Source organism: Ceratotherium simum, chromosome 25, assembly GCF_057802395.1.
Source record: "Ceratotherium simum simum isolate JZ-2026a chromosome 25, ASM5780239v1, whole genome shotgun sequence".
In the NCBI taxonomy this organism is placed as follows: Eukaryota; Metazoa; Chordata; class Mammalia; order Perissodactyla; family Rhinocerotidae; genus Ceratotherium; species Ceratotherium simum.
This window is the reverse complement of record NC_141924.1, coordinates 8,172,888-8,193,745: the sequence shown is the minus strand read 5'-3', so window position 1 is coordinate 8,193,745 and position 20,858 is coordinate 8,172,888. Positions and strand designations below refer to the sequence as shown.

Sequence of the window (20,858 nt, the reverse complement as noted above, 5' to 3'; positions counted from 1 at the left end):
ACCCAGTGTGGCCCCGTCCACGCTCCATGTCCCAACAAGCTGCGGGAACACCCATCGTGCCACCATAGACACAACAGTGGAAACTCTGGAGAGGCTAAAGGGGCCATGGATGACTTTCTGACTTAGTGCCAAGGGACAGACCAAGTTCCCTGAGTGCTGAGAGCAGGGAGCTCCCGGTCATGAGGGCACCTGGAAGACACTGGTGGAACCCCGGTCAAGGATGCTGTTGGGTGGGGGTTCTCTGGCATCAGAGGCTTGGAGGGGATCCTTCTGCCTGAGTGTCTGTGGTCCCCAAGCTGTTACCCAGTTACACCAGGGGGTCGAAAAGACTCGGGTAAGCAGTCAATTATTAAGAACTCTTGGGCACAGCCCACGTGCTCAGTCCAGAGCCAGTCAATTTTGGGTGTGGGGACAGGTGGAAAGATGGCAGTCCCTGCCCTCAACCGGGGCTCCAGGCTAACAAGATCACGGCCCTAGAGTCAGAGCAGGAAAACACGACCCAGCGGCGAGCTGGTACAAATGACTCATCGGCTGAAGGAAAAAAAGAAGCCAAGGGCAGGGAGTGATGTGCCCAGGGTCACAGAGTGTCCTGGCAGAGCAAGGAGGAGAGCCAAGGTGTCCCCCTCCAAGATCCTCATATGGCATCTCTTCCCCTGGCCATCCCACCCTCAAATGGGTCCAAGATTGACCCCTGTCGCTAAGGCATGCCTGTGGACCACAGGGCTCATTCCCTGCACCCTGGCAAAGGCCCCTGAGAGCCTGGTGTGACTCCACCAGTCCGAGGACAGTGCCCTGGGTTGGAGCCCATAGGAGTGTCCTCCAGATCCCACCTGGCCATGAGGCAACCTCCACTCTGCAGTGGCCTGGACACGAGCATCCCTGCTGGGCTGGGAAAGGGTGCTGAGAGGCTCAGGGAGGTGCTCACTCCAAGACTGCCATCAGGCTTCCCAGGGAAGGCTTTGGAACCTGAGGACTGAGGCTAGTTGTTAACCTGACACATCACTTCCCGGCCATCCCTGAGTTCCCCACCTATTGAGGTGTCATTGATGAAGTTGGCCAGATTTGATGGTGCTGGCTGAGCTGCTGGCCCATGGTGAGGTGGGTGGAGTCAGGCCTGGGATGTGGGCAACCAGGCCGAGTGAGTCCCTTGCAGTAACGGGTAAAGTCAGCAGGTTTGGAGTGTTCAGATCCTGATCCTTGTACAGCAGTGACTGACCCCTGACCAATTCCTGGGAGATGAACTTTAGGTTATGGGAATATTCTGCTGGATAACCGTTCTTTATTTTCCTGGAGCCTCAGGCCATGCCAGATCATTCATACTACAATGTGACATATGGAGGGACCCTGCATCTCCCTGTGTCAGTCTGGCCTCTGGAGGGGCTGGAGACTTAGTCACTCCTGTCAGCGACACAGGTGCTCCATGCCTATGACACCAACCCAGTAAAATCCCTGGACACTGAGGCCCATTTGTGCTTCCCTGACTGGCAACATTCTGTGCCTGTGTCACTCATCGTTGCCGGGGTATTAAGCACTGTTCTCTGCGTCTCCTGGAAGAGGACAAATGGAAACCTGTGTTGTGATCTGCTGTGTCTGTCTGTCTGTCCTATTGGTATTTTACCTTTACTGATTTTAATTTGTATCCTTTCACTGTAATAAACCATAGTTGCTATAGAGAGAATGCCTGTGTCTCCCCAAAATTCATGTTTAAACCTAATCCCCATGTGATGGTATTTGTTAGTGGGGCCATTGGGAGGTGATTAGGTCATGAAGATGGAGTCCTCATGAATAGGATTGGTGCCTCTGAAGAGAACTCAGAGAGATCCCTTGATCCTTCTGCCAGGTCAAGACACAGTGAAAAGGTGACCGTCCATGCATCAGAAAGCAGGCCCTCACCAGACATCAAATCTGCCAGAGCCTTGATCTTGGACATCCCAGACTCCAGAGCTGTGAGGAATAAATTTTTTATTTTGCGTTTTTTTTTTAAATTTTTTGTTTATTGCAGTAACATTGGTTTATAACATTGTAAAAATTTCAGGTGTACAACATTATACTTCTATTTCTGCATAGTGTTCACCCGCAAAATACTAATTACAACCCATCACCACACATGTGTACCGAATTATCACTTTCACCCTCCTCCCTCCCCTCTTACCCTCTGGTAACCACCAATCCAATCTCTGTCTCTATGTGTTTGTTTATTGTTGTTATTATCTACTACTTAATGAAGGAAATCATATGGTATTTGACCTTCTCCCTCTGACTTATTTCACTTTGCATTATACCCTCAGTGTCCATCCATGTTGTCACAAATGCCTGGATTTCATCATTTCTTATGGCTGAGTAGTATTCCATTGTGTATATATACCACATCTTCTTTATCCATTCGTCCCTTCATGGGCACTTAGGTTGCTTCCAAGTCTTGGCTATTGTGAATAACGCAATGAACACAGGGGTGCATGTACCTTTACAAATTGGTGTTTTCAAGTTCTTTGTATAAATACCCAACAGTGGAATAGCTGGATCATATGGTAGTTCTATCCTTGATTTTTTGAGGAATCTCCATACTGTTTTCCATAGTGGCTGCACCAGTTTGCACTCCCACCAGCAGTGTATGAGAGTTCCCTTCTCTCCACATCCTCTCCAACACATGTTGTTTCCTGTCTTGTTAATTATAGCCACTCTGACGGGCGTGAGGTGATATCTCGTTGTACTTTTGATTTGCATTTCCCTGATAGTTAGTGATTTTGAACATCTTTTCATGTGTCTGTTGGCCATCTGTATATCATCTTTGGAGAAATGTCTGTTCAGGTCTTTTGCCCATTTTTTAATTGGGTTGTTAGTTTTTTTGTTGTTGAGATGCATGAGTTCTCTATATATTTTGGAGATTAAGCCCTTATCAGATGTATGGTTTGCAAATATCTTCTCCCAATTGTTAGGTTGTCTTTTCGTTTTGTTGATGGTTTCCTTTGCTGTACAGAAGCTTTTTAGTTTGATGTAGTCCCATTTGTTTATTTTTCCTATTGTTTCTCTTGCCCATGTCAGACATGGTGCTTGAAAAGATGTTAGTAAGACCGATGTCGAAGAGCGTACTGCCTATGTTTTCTTCTAGAAGTTTCATAGTTTCAGGTCTTACATTTATTTTGCTTTTTATAACCACTCATTCTAGGGTATTTTGCTCTAGCATCCCAAACAGACTAAGAGAATAACCAGAGAATAACAGACTAAGAGAATAACAGTATTTCTGAATTCTGTGAGTTGTCCATGAGTGCATTGACTCTAGGATATTCTTGGGGCCCCTCGACAAAGTTGGCTTCAAAAGTGGCATTCATTAGAATGACCCTGACTCTCTGGAATGTGCAGAAGGCACAGTTTTGGAAAAGGAAGAATAGGGGCGGGGGGTTGATGAACCTTCTTTCCTGAATTGTTTCTGCATCGCTTGTGGTGTGATGCTGCAGCTGCACTGTGGTCAGTTACTGGAGGTAAAAGTTACCTATGGAATTGGGAAATGATAGAGCTAACCTCTTAGGGGTTGGTTCACAGAATATGTAAGGAAATGCAAAAAAACTCCATGGAACAGGCTAATGTACAAGCTGGTGGTTATTGCTATATGTAATTAGCTAAAATGGAAATAAAGGAGAGGGTGGGGAGATGTGCTGACACTGTACCAAGCTGGCATTTCCTCTGGTCCAAGTTATGGCCACTTCTGTCAGGGATGCTCCCAAAGGGGAAGATTATGCTGGCACAACAGAAGGCACCTCTATGACCTCTGGTCAACAAGAACTCCACTTGGTAGTCCAAGTGGGGGTAGGGCAACATCAGGAAACTACTGAAAAGTTTCCTTTACCCTGAGAAGGGGCATTACTCTTCCCCTCCTTTAAATGCCATGTGGAACTTTCCAGATGAAGCAGCTGATATACTACCCGTGCATGGAAATCATGCTGGATTGACTTGATAGTGATCAGGATATCTGTCCACCACAACCTAGAAATCAACAACAGAAGGAGAACTGGAAAAATCACAAATATGTGGAAATCAAACAATGCATTCATAAACAACCAATGGGTCAAAGAAGAAATCATAAGAGAAAGTAGGGTGTAGCTTGAGATGAATGAACACAACAGCACAATATACCCAAACTTACAGATTCCAGCAAAAGTCATGTTCAGAGGGAAGTCTATAACTGTAAATGCCTACATTAAAACAGATCACAAATCAATTACCTAAGACTACATGTTAAAGAATTAGAAAAAGAACAGCAATGAAAACGCAAAGCCAGTAGAAAGAAGGAAATAATGTAGAGTATAGATAAATGAAACAGAGATCAGATAAATAATAGAGAAAATCAATTAAACCAAAAGTTGGTTCTTCAAAAAGATCAACAAAGCCGACAAACCTTTAGCTAAATGAACCAAGAAAAAAGAGAGAAGACTCAAATTATTAACAACAGAAATGAAAGCAGGGACATCACTACTGATTCTACAGAAAAAAGGAGCATTACAAGACTGTATTGTGAACAACTGTATCCCAACAATTGAATAACCTATTGATGAAATGGACAAATTCCTAGAAACAGAAAAGCTACCAAGACTGAATAACAAGCAAGTAGAAAATTTGAATAGACTTTTAATAATAAAGAGATTGAATAAGTAATCAAAAATCTCCTGACAAAGAAATGCCCTGGATCTGATGGCTTCACTGTTTAATTCTACCCAACATTTAAAGAAGAACTAACATCAATCCTACTCAAGGTTTTCCAAAATATTGAAGAGGAAGGAACACGTCCTAACTCATTCTAGGAGGCCAGCATTACCCTGATATTAAAGCCAGACAAAGACACTACAAGAAAACTACAGAACAATATGTCTTACGAACACTGATGCAAAAGTCCTCAAGAAAACACTAGCAAACCAAATTGAGCAGCCTATTCAAGGATTATACACGTGGGAAAGGATTATGAGCAGGTGGGCTTTATTAATGGAATTCAAGAATGATTCGACACATGGAAATTGATCAGTGTTATACACCACATTAACAGAATGAAGGACAAAAACTACATGATCAACTCAATTTATGCAGAAAAAGCATTTGATAAAATTCAACACTCTTTCATGTTGAAAACACTCAACAATCTAGGAATAGAAGGAAACTATCTCAACATAACAAAAGCCATATATGAAAACCCACAGCAAATTGGATATTCAATGGTAAAAACGGAAAGATTTTCTTTAACTTCAGGAAAAAATAAAGGATGCCCACTTTTGCCACTTTCACCCAACATAGTACTGGAAGTTCTTGTGAGAGCAATTAGGAAAGAAAAGGAAATTAAAAGCATCCTACTTGCAAAATAAGAATTAACACCATCTCTGTTTACAGATGATATGATCTTGTGTGTAGAAAAAACTAAAGATTCCACAAAAATCCCTGTTAGAACTCATAAACAATTCAGCAAAGTACCGAGAGAGAAAATCAATGACAAAAATCAGCTGTATTTCTACACAATAACAACGAACAATCCAAAAATGAAATTAAGAAAATATTTTATTTACAATAGCTCAGAAAAAATAAAATACGTAGGAATTAACTTAACCAAGGAGATGAAAGACTTCTACCATGAAAACTACAAAACATTGCTGAAAGAAATTAAAGAGGACACAAGAAAATTGAAAGTTATCCTAGGTTCATTGATTGGAAAGCAGTATTGTAAAAACATCAAAACTACTCAAAGGGATCTACAGATTTAATGCAATCCCTTTCAAAATACCAGTGGCCTTTTTGCAGAAATGGAAAAATCAATCCTAAAATTCATATGGAATCTCAAGTGACCCCAAATACCCAAAAACAATCTTGACAAACAAGAATTAATCTCAGACTTCCTGATTTAAAAACTTACTCCAAAGCTACATTAATCAACACGCTGTGGTACTGGCATAAAGACAGAGATATAGACCAACAAAGAGAATAGAAGGCCCAGAAACAATCCCTCATATGGAGTCAAATGATTTTGACACGGGTGCCAAGACTATTCAAGGGGGAAGGGACGTCTTTTCAATAAATGGTGCTGGGAAATCTGGATATCTTAATGCAAAAGAATGAAGTCAGACTTCACCTAGCACCATACACAAAAATTAATTCAAAATGTAATGAAGACTCAAATGTAAGAGCTAAAACTAGAAAATTCTTAGAAGAAAACTAAGAAAATTCTTAGGCGAAACTTCTTAGAAGACAGACAAAAGGTACTCAACGTTGGATTTGGCAGTAATTTCTTGGGTATGACACCGAAGGTTTAGCTAACAAAAAGAAAATGTAGACAAGGTGAGCTTCATAAAAATTAAAAAATATTGCACGTCAAAAGATACTATCAACAGAGTAAAAATCTAACTTGCAGAATGGGAGAAAAGATTTCAAATCATATAAAGTTACGTGTCACTCAAATGGGGTTAAATGACAGGTGAGGCTGGATCAGGGAGGGGTAGAGGCTGGCCTGGGGAGGCTGCTGAGGCCGAATCACTGGCTGTGCCTGGTCACGGGGCCAGAGTGGGACTCAAGCCATGTTGGAGCCATCAGACTGGTTTATTATACATCAGTGCTTCTCCAGGAGTGGGTTAGGGACTTGGTGACCCCTCTAGTGGGGCACAGCACAGAGCTGGTAGGGGGAGGGGGTCACCAGTCCACCATATACACCGTGGTCGCTGGGGCGGGGCTGTCCAGCAGGCACCGAGAAGCTGAAGCGCTGCAGGAGGCAGGTGAAGAAGAGGAAGAGCTCCATGCGGGCCAGGGGCTCCCCGAGGCACGAGCGGCGGCCTGTGGGTGGGTATGGGGGGGTCAGTGAGCCTGGGGGCGTGGGCTCCATACCTCCAAGACTCCCTCAGGAGCAGGCAGGGAGCCAGGCTCTGGAAAGACCACAGGTACCTGCTGAGAAGGGCATGAAGGCCTCCTGCTTGACGACAGCCCTGGGCGTCCAGGAAGTGCTCGGGGTGGAAGCGGAAGGGCTTCTTCCAGACGGTCTCGTCCTCCAGCACCGATGACAGGCTGATGAGCATCGAGCCCTGGCAGGAGATGCCTGGCATGGGTGGGGTCGGGCTAAGGGCATGCCGGACACCTGCCATCAAACACACGTGGGCCAGACGCTCTGCCTGTCACTCACCTGTACACCTTCAAGTCAGTTTCAACCCAGGAGCTTCCCACCACCCACCCTGTCCCCACAGCAGGGCCAAGAGAATATCCTCCCATGGGCACCTTCCCTGCCACCTGTCCCGGCATGCATGGCTTCTCCAACACACTGTGGCACATTTTAGTTTGTCTTCCCCTACCCAGACTGCGGGGTCTACATGGTCCTGGCCAGCCCTGCCTCTGCTTCCTCCCCACACCCACCCAGGCTGGACAGTCGGTGCCTGTGGAAACGAGGAATAGTGGCTTGGGTTCCAGTCCTGGTCACACTTGGCAATGGCCATACTGGGGCTCCAGGGGGCAGGGGGAGCTGAGCTGGGGTGAGGAGGGCCACAGACCTACCTTGGGGATGAGGAAACCCTGCACTTCAATGTCAGAGGATGTCCTGTGCGGTGCACCCAGTGGGATGATGTCCCCAAAGCACTGCACCTCAAGGACTACGGCCATGGTGAAGGGCATGTGGGCCTGGTCCTCCATCTCTGGTTGCCGCGCCTGCCGTATCACCTCATTGATCTCCTGTTGGACACGGCCTGCACAGACAAGCGTCCCCAAAGTGGTCAGAACCCAGGGGGCTGGACCCCAACCTCCTCCTGACTCCTGTGCAGGGGCTGTGCCCACGGGGAGGAGGAGGTCACTGTGACCTCTGAGCCAGGGCCCTGCCTCTGCTCAGAGCTCCTGGTGGTCAACATAAGCTCTAGGCCCCCAGCCTGTCCCTCTCGTCCCTGGCCCATCTCACCAGGCCCCCAGGCTGGGCTCACACTGCATGTCCGGGTGCAGGATCATGAGCAGGAGTGCCCAGTCCAGCATGGTAGAGGTGGTCACGAGTCCGGCAAAGAACAGGTCAGTCACCACCAGGCACAGGTTCTCATCATTGAAGCTGCTCTCGGGGTTCCCCTTGGCCTGGGCCATGCAGAGATGGTGGGCTCAGGGGCAGAGGGAGGAAACCCCAAATGGCCTCCCACTATGCACCCATCAGCCTAGGTGCCTGATCACTGGGTGATACACAGGCCCCACCTTTCCCAGGCTACCCTCATCGGCCCTCAACCCAGAACCACTGCCCTCGTCCATGGCAGCTCACATTCTCCGCCTCGTCCAGGAAGGCATCAGTCAGGTCTCGGGGCGGAGGTGGGGGCTGGGCCAGGTCCCAGGTCATCCTGTGCTCGGTGCCCAGCTCATCCAGCAGGTCCATGTAGGACCTCTGCCCCGGAGAGACCTTGTCAACCAGCCCCGGGATGTGCAGGAGCACGGGGATGGCGTGCACCACCTGTGCAGGCCACAGATATGGGGCCCTGGGTCCTCCCTCTGCTCAGGTGTTCACCTCCACCAGTCAGATCCCAGCCCCTCTCTGGGTGTCCCTACCCTTGACCTGGTTCCTCCCTGTGTTCCAACTACAACTTTCTCTCCTGGCCTTGTCCCCAAATGTGTAAACCTAAAATCTACTTCTCATGCTTTCTGGTGGCTTCCACTGAAGGAGGTACAAGTTCCTTAGCCCCCTCCTGGAGCCCGCTGACACAACACCCCTCCATCCAAAACCTCCTCCGCGGATGCCCATTGCAGGTGGAGGTCTCCTCCATGGAGCTCACCTGCAGGGTTCTCGGCCCCCTCCACCCCAGTACCTGGGGCAGGAAGCCAGAATTTGCCTTCAGCTGTTCTACCGCGAGGTCCAGTAGCTTGTGGAAGCGCCGGTCCTTGTACTCGAAGTGGCACCCGAGGTCAGGGAGGCGATCACGTTGCTCACCGCTTTATTCAGGAGGGCGTTGGGGCTAAAGGGGCGTCCTGGGAGGGGTCGGTACAGGCCAGGGGGTCGCCTCCATCTCCTCTTCCCCAGCCTCCATCCCTGTCTCTTGTCCCTCAGCCCAGCACTCACCGGCCTGGTCTGCGAAGGCGGCACAGAGGCACGAGGCCTCCTCGGTCACCCACTGCTCCAGTGACTTCTTGCCCATGCCGAAGTTGCGCAGGGTGGACACGCAGAAGCGCCGCTGCTCCCGCCAGGCGCGCCCATAGCGGGCAAAGAGGATGCCTGGGGGCGGGGCGGACGTGGTTGTGGCTCGGGTGAGCTCTGGCCCCGCCTCTGCGCGCACACCTTGCTGGTGGGCTCGTCCGCCATTCCGTCTACGCCGAGGACGTGCCCCCGCCCTAACCCTGTTCACACAGTCCCGCGCCTACATCCCCCACAGTATTCCTGTCTTTGCCATGACCTCGGAGTCCCGCCCACTTTACACCTCCTTCTGGCTGGGCTCCGGTCTCACCCTCTCCCAGCCACATTGCTTGCCAGCTCTCCCCACTGCTGGCAGGTCTTGGCCCGCCTCTTGGCTCCGCCCACTGTAACCCACTTCGGTTCCGGGAAGATCCCCGCCCGCCCCCTGCCCCGCCCACCCCGACCCCGTCCTCCTCATTCCCACCACGCGGACTTCCCCATCCTGCTTGCAGTGGCCCGGCCCCGCCCACTCCCAATGAGGCCCCGCTGTCCGCCCCGCCCACATTCACCTCCGCACCCTTGGCGCAGGCTTCTTACTCCACCTGCTGACCCCTGCAAATTCGCTGACTCTTCCCTTCACCGCAGGTCCAACACCCTGACTGCTCCCGGCCCTGCCGGCCCAGTCCCCGCCGGGCCGCGATTCTCCCGTCCTCCGCTTGCCTTCCGCGTGTGGTCTGAAGCCCAGGTGCTCAAAGACCGGCACAGGATGGCTGTCGGAGATGTCCTCGCTGTGGTCCACCAGCGCCTCGCGTATGGCCGCCAGCCCATTGAGCACGACCGCGGGCATCTAGACCGGCTGCAGCCTGAACACGTCCCCGAAGCGGCGCCGCAGCTTCAGGCCGAGGGTCAGGGCGTTAGACAAGTCCTGCTCCACCCCAGGTTGCCTGACCCAGTCTCCTGGTTCTAGACCCAGGGGGACCCCTGGGCCGCCAGCAGTGAGTGGATGCAAAGACTTTCTCTGGCCTAGTGACGCTGGTGGTCACATCCTTTATGGTTAAGGACCTCATGTCGGATCAGATCATCCAGCCATGACTTTGCAGATGTCGCCAACATATCAGGAGGCCAAGTTAGCATCCCATTTTACAGGTGAAGAAACAGGTTCACAGAGGTGAGCAGTGAGGCCCAAGGTCTCACAGCAGCAAAAGATTTGAACCTGGTCACTGTCCCTTCTCAACCTCGATTTCCTGATGTAAATGAGGCTCATGACCAGACTCCTCTCCTCCATCTCAAGACCATTCTTCTTGATGTCCTCAGAAGGGACTCAGGCTCACATAACTTAAGCTCTGTCCCACTGGATCCCAAATCTCCTGCCAAGTTCCACCCCCCTCCAGGCCGTTGCCCTCTCTAACCTTTGACTGGAAAATTCAAACTGTCCTCCAGGCCCTGCACAGATGCCCTCCCCCAGGAGGCCTCTCAAACCTGCCTCCTCTTTTCTACCCAGCTCCCTGTCCAGGCTGTGGCTTCACCCACCACCCACTGTCTGCTGCTAGGTGGGCTCTCCAGGACCTCTGTGCCGACCCCCACCTTCCTCACCTGAGTAAAGCAGCAAAGTGAGTCCTGGAAGTCCACCTGCAGCAGGTTGCCCAGCCCAGGCAGGGGAATGGGGCCTGGTGGGTAGCGTGGGGCCCAGCGTTGTTGCCGGTGCATCAGGTTCACCAGGAGCAGGAAGATGGCCACAGCCATGGGCAGGGGCCCCAGTGTCTCCCTGGTCAGTAGCCCCATGGCTGCCTCAGTGGGCACTGGGCTCCTCTGGACGCACTGGCACCCCTCACCACACCAGGCACCTAGGACTCTCTCACCAACCCTGAGGGCTCGACCATCCTGGACCATCTTTATATTGGGAGCTGTGACTGGGCTTTGCCCTCTGCCCTGAGCCAACCTATTGGGATGACTGAGCTGCCACAGGGTGCAGGGAGGGGCCAGGGAAATGCTGGTGCAGGTGTGGCACAGAAGCCCTGTCCCTGCTGCCCTCTCCAGATGCTTATTCTGGGTGGGGGGTAGAAAAAAGGGATGTCCCCACCCCCAGCCTGACTCCGCAGCATTGTACCAGCTCCGAGGTAGAACCAGTGGTCTTTGGACTTGATCTATTGTCTATTGAAGTTCTTTGCCCATTTTAAAATCGAGTTTGTGTTCTGCTGTTGTTGCTTTTGAGTTTTAGGAGTTCTCCCTTATTCTAGATGTTAATCCCTTATCAGATTCAGTCATGTGCCACATAACAACCAGTAGGTACGACGACCACATGTGTGACGGTGGTCCCATAGGATTAGTACCATAGAACTTATGTATGTGGTAGGCTATACAATCTAGGTTTGTGTAAGTACACTCTATCTTGTTTACACAATGACGAAGTTGCCTAATGATGCATTTCTCAAAACGTGTCCCAGTCATTAAGTGACACATGACTTTACATGATTTGAAATATTTTCTCCCATTCTGCAAGTTAGCTTTTTACTCTGTTGATAGTATCTTTTGACGTGCAATAGTTTTTGATTTTTATGAAGTCTACCTTGTCTATATTTTCTTTTCTTTGCCTATACCTTTGGTGTCATATCCAAGAAATTACTGCCAAATCCAATGTTGAGAACGTTTTGTCTTTCTTCTAAGAAGTTTCACCTAAGAATTTTCTTAGTTTTCTTCTAAGAATTTTGTAGTTTTAGCTCTTACATTTAAGTCTTTGATCCATTTTGAATTAATTTTTGTATATGGTGCTAGGTGAAGGTCCAACTTCATTCTTTTGCATTAAGATATCCGGATTTCCCAACACCGTTTGTTGAAAAGACTGTCCTTTCCCCATTGAATGGTCTTGGCAGCCGTTTCAAAATCATATGACTAAATATGAGAGAGTGTTTCTGGGCCTTCTATTCTCTTCTGTTGGTCTATAACTCTGTCGTTATGTCTCTACCATAGGGTGTTGATTACCATTGCTTTGTAGTAAGTATTTTTGTTCTTTTTTTTTTTGTGTGAGAGAGTTGAGCCCTGAGCTAACATCAGATGCCAATCCTCCTCTTTTTGCTGAGGAAGATTGGCCCTGGGCTAACATCTGTGCCCATCTTCCTCTACTTTATATGGGATGCCGCCACAGCATGGCTTGACAAGTGGTGCGCTGGTGCCCACCCGGGATCCAAACCTGCAAACCCCGTGCCGCCAAAGCTGAGCGCATGTACTTAACTGCTACACCACCCGGTCGGCCCCTGTAGTAAGTTTTGAAATCAGGAAGTATGAGTTTTATTCTTCTTTTTCAAGATTATTTTTGGCTATTTGGGGTCACTAGAGATTCCATATGAATTTTAGGATTGATTTTTCTATTTCTGCAAAGGAGCTACTGTGATTTTGATAGGGATTGCATTAAATCTGTGGGTCATTTTGAGTAGTCTTGATGTCTTTACAATATTTTTTCCAATCCATGGACTAGAATGTCTTCGATTTTCTTGTGTCCTTTTTAATTTCTTTCAGCAATGTTTTGTAGTTTGCTGATTTCTTTCAGCAAAGCAATGTAGTTTTCATGGTAGAAGTCTTTCATCTCCTTGGTTAAGTTAATTCCTATGTATTTTATTTTTTCTGATGCTGTTGTAAATCAAATGTTTTCTTAATTTCATTTTTGGATTGTTTATTGTTATTGTGTAGAAATACAGCTAATTTTTGTGCATTGATTTTGTATCTTCCTACTTTGCTGAATTTGTTTATAAGTTCTAACGTGGGTTTTTATGAAATCTTTAGGTTTTTCTACACACAAGATCATATCTTCTGCAAACAGAGATAGTGTTAATTCTTATTTTCCAAGTTGGATGGCTTTTGTTTCTTTTTCTTTCCTAATTGCTCTGGCAAGAACTTCCAGTACTATGTAGAGTGGAAGGCAAAAGTGGGCCTCCTTTATTTGTTCCTGATGTTAAAGAAAATCTTTTAGTTTTCGCCATTGAATATCGAATTTGCAGTGGGTTTTCCCTTATGGCTTTTGTTATGTTGACGTAGTTTTCTTCTATTCCTAGTTTGTAGAGTGTTTTCAACATGAAAGAGTGTTGAATTTTGTCAAATGTTTTTTCTGCACCAATTGAGATGATCATGTAGTTTTTGTCCTTCATTCTGTTAATGTGGTGTATAACACTGATCAGTTTCCATGTGTTGAATCACTCTTGAATTCCATTAATAAACCCCACCTGCTCATAATCCTTTCCCACTTGTATTATCATTTGAATATGATGCTCCATTTGGTTTGCTAGTGTTTTCTTGAGGACTTTTGCATCAATGTTCATAAGGGATATTGGTCTGTAGTTTTCTTTTCTTGTAGTATGTCTGGCTTTGATATCAGGGTAATGCTGGCCTCCTAGAATGAGTTAGGAAGTGTTCCCTCCTTTTCAATATTCTGGAAAACTTTGAGTAGGATTGGTGTCAGTTCTTCTTTAAATGTTGGGTAGAATTAAATAGTGAAGCCATCAGATCCAGGGCATTTCTTTGTCAGATTTTGATTACTTATTCAATCTCCTTATTATTAAAGGTCTATTCAAATTTTCTACTTGTTTATGATTCAGTCTTCGTAGCTTTTCTGTTTCTAGGAATTTTTCCATTTCATCAACAGGTTATTCAGTTTGTTGGCATACAGTTCTTCACAGCACGCTCTTAATAATGCTCCTTTTTTTTTCTGTAGAATCAGTAGTAATATCCCCGCTTTCATTTCTGATGTTAGTAATTTGATTCTTCTCTCTTTTTTCTTAGTCCGTCTAGCTAAAGGTTTGTTGGCTTTGTTGATCTTTTTGAAGAACCACCTTTTGGTTTAATTGATTTTCTCTATTATTTATCTGATCTCCCTTTCATTTATCTCTACTCTACATTATTTCTTTCTTTCTTCTGGCTTTGGATTTTCTTTGCTCTTCTTTTTCTAGTTCTTTAAGGTGTAGTCTTAGGTAATTGATTTGAGATGTGTTTTAATGTAGGCATCTACAGTTATAGACTTCCCTTTGAACATGACTTTTGCTCGATTCCATAAGTTTTGGTATATTGTGCTGTTGTTTTCTTTCATCTCAAGCTATTTTGTACTTTCTCTTATGATTTCTTCTTTGACCCATTGGTTGTTTATGAATGCAGTGTTTGATTTCCACATATTGGTGAATTTTCCAGTCTTCCTTCTGTTGTTGATTTCTAGGTTGTGGTGGAGGAATATGCTGATCACCATCAAGCCAATCCAGCATGATTTCCATGCAGAGGTGGTGTATCAGCCACTTCATCTGGAAAGTTCCACATGGCATTTAATTGAGGGGAAGAATAATCCCCCTTCTCAGGGTAAAGGAAACTTTTCAGGAGTTTCCTGATGTTGCCCTACCCCCACTTGGACTATGTTCTTGGTGACCAGGGGCCATAACGGTGATTTCTGTTGACTCAGCATAATCTTCCTCTTTGGGAGCATCCCTGACAGAAGTTGCCATCACTCAGACCAGATGAAATCCCTGCTTGGTGCAGTGTCAGCATATGTCCCGACCTTCTCCTTTATTTCCATTTTAGCTAATTACATAAAGCAATAATCACCAGCTTGTATATTAGCCTGTTCCATGGAGTTTTTTTGCATTTCCTTACACATCCAGTGAACCAACCACTCGGGGGTTAGCTCTATCATTTCCGAATTCCATAGGTAACTTTTACCTCCAATAACTGACCACAGTTTAGCTGCTGCGTGACACCACAAGTGATGGAGAAACCATTCAGGAATGAAGGTTCATCACCCACCACCCCCCGTTCTGCCTTTTCCCCAAACTATGCTTTCACCACGTTCCAGAGAGTCAGGGTTATTCTAGTGAATGCCACTTTTGAAGCCAACTGTGTTGCAGGTCCCCAAGACCATCCTAGAGTCAATGCACTCCTGGAGGACTCACAGACTTCAGAGATGCTGTTATAGTCAATGTTATTTTCTTAGTCTGTTTGGGATGATAGAACAAAATACCCTGGAATGAGTGGTTATAAAAAGCAAAATTTATTCCTCACAGCTCTGGAGTCTGGGATGTCCAAGATCAAGGCTCTGGCAGATTTGATGTCTAGTGAGGGCCCACTTCCTGATTCATAGACAGTCACATTTACACTGTGTCTTGACCTGGTGGAAGGATCAAGGGATCTCTCCGGCTTCCCCTTTAGAAGGGCACAAATCCCATTCATGAGGACTCCACCCTCATGACCTAATCAGCTCCCAAAGGCACCACTAATGAATACCATCACATGGGGATTAAGTTTAAACATATGAATTTCAGGGAGACATAGGCATTCCATCTACAGCAGTTATGGTTTATTACAGTGAAAGGATACAAATTAAAGTCAGTAAAGGTAAAAGACAAATAGGATAGAGAGACAGACACATAGGAGATCACAGCACAGGTTTCCATTTGTCTTCTTCCTGGAGACACATAGAACAGTGCTTAATACTCCGGCAATGATGAGTGACACACGCACGGAATCTTGCAAGTCAGGGAAGCACAACTGAGCCTCAGTGTCCAGGGATTTTACTGGCTTGGTGTTATAGGCATGGAGCACCTGCGTGGCTGAGAGGAGTGACTAAGTCTCCAGCCCCTCCAGATGACCGACTGATACAGGGCAATGCAGGGTCACATTGTTAGCATGAATGATCTGGCATGGCTGAGGCTCCAGGAAAACAAAGACATGGTTATCCAGAAGAATATTCCCAGAGCCTAAATGTCATCGCCCAGGAGCTGGTCAGGGGTCAGTCACTGCTTTACAAAGCTTAGGATGTGAACCCTCCAAACCTGCTGACTTTACTCTTTACTGCAAGGGACTCACTCAGCCTGGATGCCCACATCCCAGGCCTGACTCCACCCGCCCCACCATGGACCAGCAGCTCAGCCAGCACCATCAAATCTGCCCAACTTCATCTATGACCCCCCAATAGGTGGGGAACTCAGGGATGGCTGGGAAGGGATGTGTCAGGTTAACACCCAGGCTCAGTCCTCAAGTTCCAGAGTCCTCCCTGGGAAAGCTGATGGCAGTCCTGGAGTGAGCACCTCCCTGAGGCTCTCAGCACCCTTTCCCAGCCCCTCAGTGATGCTAGTGTCCAGGCCACTGCAGAGTGGAGGTTGCCTCATGGCCAGGCGGGATCTGGAGGACACTTGTCTGGGCTCCAACCCAGGGCAGCATTCTGGAAGTGGCTGGGTCAGGCTGGGCTCTCAGGAGGCTTTGCAGGGTGCAGGGAATGTGCCACAGGTATGCCCTAGGGACAGGGGTTAATTTTGGACCCATGTGAGGGTGGGATGGCCAGGGGAAGAGATGCCACATGAGGATCTTGGAGGGGGACACTTTGGCTCTCCTCCTCGCTCTGCCAGGACCCTTTGGGACCCTGGGCCACCCCTCCCTGCCCCGGGCTCCTTTACCCCTTCAGCCAATGAGCCCTTTCTACCAGCTGGCCGCTGGGTCCTGTTTTTCTGCTCTGACTCTAGGGCTGTGATCTTGTTAGCCTGGAGCCCCGGCTGAGTGCAGGGACTGTCATCTTTCCACCCACCCCATGCCCAAAATTGAATGGCTCTGGACTGAGCACAAGGGCTGTGCCCAAGAGTTCTTAGTGACCGACTGCTTACCTGAGTCTTGTCGACCCCCTGGTGCATTTAGTTAAGAGCTTTGGGACCACAGACCGTCAGGGCAGAAGGATCCCCTCCAAGCTTCTGATGCTAGAGAACCCCCACCTAACAGCGTCCCTGACAGGGCTTCCACCAGAGTCTTCGAGCTGCCCTCATGACAGGGAGTTCCCAGCTCTCAGCACTCAGGAAACATGGTCTGTCCATACTCACGGAGTCGGAAAGCCAGCCAGGGCCCCTTCAGGCTCTCCAGATTACCCAATGTCGTGTCTCTGGTGGCAGGAGGGGTGTTCATGCAGCTTATCAGGACAGGGAGTGTGGCTGGGTCCACACTGGGTTTGTGAAGAGGTGAGGCCCCTGAGAGGAGGCAGGTGGGCCTGCAGAAGCAGCAACTCTGTGGATTTATTGATACTTTGTCATTCGTGGTTCTGAGTCTTGGGGATGTCAGAGGCTGGGAACCAGCCCATCCACAGCTTCCTCAGGAGCTGGGAGACCCAAACCCTGTCCCTTTCCTCCTTGCTCTCTACATCAGAGGCCTCTAAAAAGCACAAGCAGGCATGCCTTTGGGTCCCCTGAAAAAAGGACCTTTCCCAAGGCCAGAGTAGCCCCAGATGCCAGGGGAGCAGGTCAGCATTGATCAAAGGCTATGTACTCCTCCAGTCCAAGAGGAGTGGCCTCGAGGTCCTGCCAACCAGGAAGGCAGCAGGAGGCAGGGGAGGCTAATTCAGGAAGATCAGAGCCTCTGGCTACTGGGGTTCTTCCCTACTTTGAAGGGTGTGACTCCTTTTTTTTTTTTTTGGTGTTTGATCACTGACAGCTTTTAATCATCATTTCTGTCTCTCAGTGTGGGGGACCCACACTGGGACCAGCTGATAATAAATCCCTGGTTCTCTCTCCTTTGGCCTCTACCCTAGTTTCAAACCACCAAACCACTACCCACACAAGTGAACCCTCACCCCAGCCAACCACCTAACCACAGTAAATATCCAGGCCAGTCTCCTTTCCTGGCTCTCTCAAGCCATTTTGGTCCTGCTTGAGAGGCCAGTCCTGCTCTGCCCAGAGACCTCAATGATGCAAATAGAAAAGCTTCATATCCTCTTGGTGTGGGAATGGTGTCATCAGTCCACATCCTAATCAAATTTTGAGTCGGGGGGTGTCTCTCCTGCCTTTGCAGGGTGACCATAACAAGAACCTAAAGACTTGCAGAGTTATAAAGAACTCTCAGTTTTAGGAGTTCAAGTAGCATCAGACATCTCAACATCAATGCTGAAGGAAGAGGACAACAAGAAACATCTTTTAAATTGTACATGAAAGTTATTACCGATCTAGAATTGTATACCCAGCAGAACTATTAGTCAGGTACGTATGCAGACATTTGAGACATCTAAGATCTCATAAGCCCCCCTCAGGGGAGCAGTGACATCAGCAAAAATGGCAGACCTCTGAAAATTGGCCACTCCAGAAGAGCAACGAAAAAACAGGCAAAATGATCAGTTACTTTTTCAGAAGTCTCAGAAGAAACCAAAAGCTCACAGCTACTCAGGAGCATTATTTTTTTCAAGACAGATGGCTGAATCGCAGACTAAACAGCAAGCTCTGTGGCATTTCCACTTCCCTGCTCCTCGCCTCCACTGTCCAGCTCAGCAGTAGCCTTGAAAATAACCGCCTACACCCAGGGAAGCCTCCTGAGGGAGCACAAGACATGGAGCATTTTCAAAGCCTCATTCCCAAAGAATTGTCACAATTTCCCTGGCTAGGGTTTCCCTGGAAGATCCCGTGTGCAGGGCTGTCTGTGTGTGACCTGAGAGCTCCCCTCATGCAAACAGTCTTTTCTCAGTAGAGTTTGTTGAAAGTAATCAGAGGCCACTGTTGAAAATCAAAACTGCCTGAGACATGGCTAACAGTTGAGGCAAATGATACACTAACCACACAGCTTAAAGAGGAGAAGCTGGGGCATGAGGTGTCCACAGGGACTTTGAAGAGCTCTGACACATTCCTGGGAATCAAAGAGGCCAGGCACATGTGTAGGGCTGTGTGCATGCCCAGGAAAGACCTGGTGGGGGCGCCTTAGCTCTACACTCTGACTGAAATTGAGGTTCTGTGCAAACAGGAAGTGGAGGCTGAGGGAAAGTTGTAAACTCTAAATTCAGTGTCTGGCAGAGTGTTGAACATAAGTCACACACACACACACACACAGCACATCTGTGCAGCAAAGACTGGGAGAGTGATTGGTTCAAACTTATAAGGAAATCTCTAACCAATCATTAGCTGACCACCAAGCTAACTGAGTAGAGACTTCAGTGGCCACACACAACAAGGAAGAGAGACTTTATAGATTTAGTTCGTAAAATTCACCAAGCAAAGAAACAACTACAACGACAACAAACAACCACAACAAACCCTGGGGAGCAAAGAGAATCTGATTTCCTGAGTTGCCACAGTATCTTACTTAAAATATCCAGTTTTCAACAAAAAATTACATGACATGCAAAGGAAGAAGAAAGGATGGTCCATACACAGGAAAAAGGCCATCAACAGAAACCATCCCTGATGGTGGGGTTGCTGGACACAGACTGCATATCAGCTAATTCAGTATGTTCACAGAACTAAAATAAACCATGTCGAAAGAACTAGGAAAGGGCTGGCCCCGTGGCTTAGCGGTTAAGTGCACACGCTCCACTGCTGGCGGCCCGGGTTTGGATCCCGGGCACGCACCGACGCACCACTTGTCAGGCCATGCTGTGGCGGCGTCCCACATAAAGTGCCGGAAGATGGGCGTGGATGTTAGCTCAGGGCCAGTCTTCCTCAAGAAAAACAGGGAGGATTGGCAGATGTTAGCTCAGGGCTGGTCTTCCACACACACACAAAAAAAGAACTAGGAAAGTAGGAAAACGATCTCTCACCAATTAAAGAATATGTGTAATGAGATAGAAATTTTAAAAAGGACCCTGGTAGAAATTCTAGATATGAACAATACAATAACAGAAATGGAAGTTCACTGCAGGAACTCAAGAGCAGATTTGACCATGAAGAAGAAAAATCAGCGAACATGAGGACAGTCAGCTGAGCTGATCCAGGCCGAGGAACAGAAACAAGGATGAAGAACAATGAGCAGAGATTTAGAAACCTGTGGGCACCATCAAGCATACCTCACACACATAATGGGAGTCCTAGCAGAAGAAGAGAGAGAGATAAAGGACTAGGAAGAATATTTGAAGAACTGTTGAAAACTGAATAATCACCAACTTTGATGAAAAACACTAATCTACACATACAAGAAGCTCAGTGAACTCCAAGTAGGATAAAATCAGATATCTACACCGGCACACAAAAAAGAAAACCATCAAAAGACAAAGAGAGATTTTCAAAAGCAGCAAGAAAGATGGGAGATGCTCCTCATCATGAACAAAGGATCCATCCTCAATAACATTGATGTCAGATTTCCAATCAGAAACCATAGAGGCCAGAAAGCAGTGGGATGACAATATCCCTCAGGAAGTGACTGGAGGTTGTAATAAGCCAGGGAAAGGGTCTCTGGACTTCACGAATTGCCCAGTCAGGGTAAATGGGGAGCCCAGAGAACAACCCTGTTGCCCCCCACGCCCAGATTTAAACTTGCCACAGCTACACTAGAGCCTAGGAATCTGGGCTGTGCTGCAAGCCGGGTGAGGACCCTGAGCCTCGCGGGGAGCAGCCTCTACCAGAAGAGGTCCCGCCCAGACATCCACGGATCTCGCTGAGAACCAGGGCACTGGGTCTGGGTCTGGGTATGTGTGTGAGAATCTGTGCATGTTGAGTTGAAGTGTGAGTTTGTGTTTTCACATGAGTTTTGTCTTAGTGCGGGTGGTTTGTGGGAGAGTAGATTGCTGTGTGGTGTTTCTGTGAGTGTGTGTGTGTTTGTGTGTGTATGTGAGCAAGAGGGTAAAAGCCGACACCTGGTACCCATAAACCATCTCTGGGAGGGCAACCCTGCTCAGCTCCCCCTCCCACCCGTGTTCGCTCCCTGGCCACGGCCTCCTGCGCACAGCTGTGGAACTGCAGACGTGCACGCATTGCCAGGGCCTGCACCGGGATCCTAGTGCTACGCTGGGGGGCTCCGCACTGTGAGGCAGGTGAGGCCGCCAGAGTGGGATTCAAGCCAGGTTGGAGCC

At 47.9% G+C, this 20,858-nt stretch overlaps 1 pseudogene across 1 annotated transcript; it reads right to left on the bottom strand.

Annotated features, from left to right (window-relative positions):
* Nucleotides 1–1,960: 1,960 nt before the first annotated feature.
* LOC101394853 (vitamin D(3) 25-hydroxylase-like) lies at nucleotides 1,961–10,867 on the bottom strand (annotated as a pseudogene). Its single transcript, XR_015556346.1, has 9 exons — nucleotides 10,679–10,867; nucleotides 9,806–9,977; nucleotides 9,035–9,187; nucleotides 8,784–8,943; nucleotides 8,246–8,431; nucleotides 7,926–8,067; nucleotides 7,510–7,697; nucleotides 6,910–7,046; nucleotides 1,961–6,801 (listed from the first exon to the last, which is right to left on the bottom strand). The product of XR_015556346.1 is annotated as a vitamin D(3) 25-hydroxylase-like (transcript).
* Nucleotides 10,868–20,858: the final 9,991 nt, after the last annotated feature.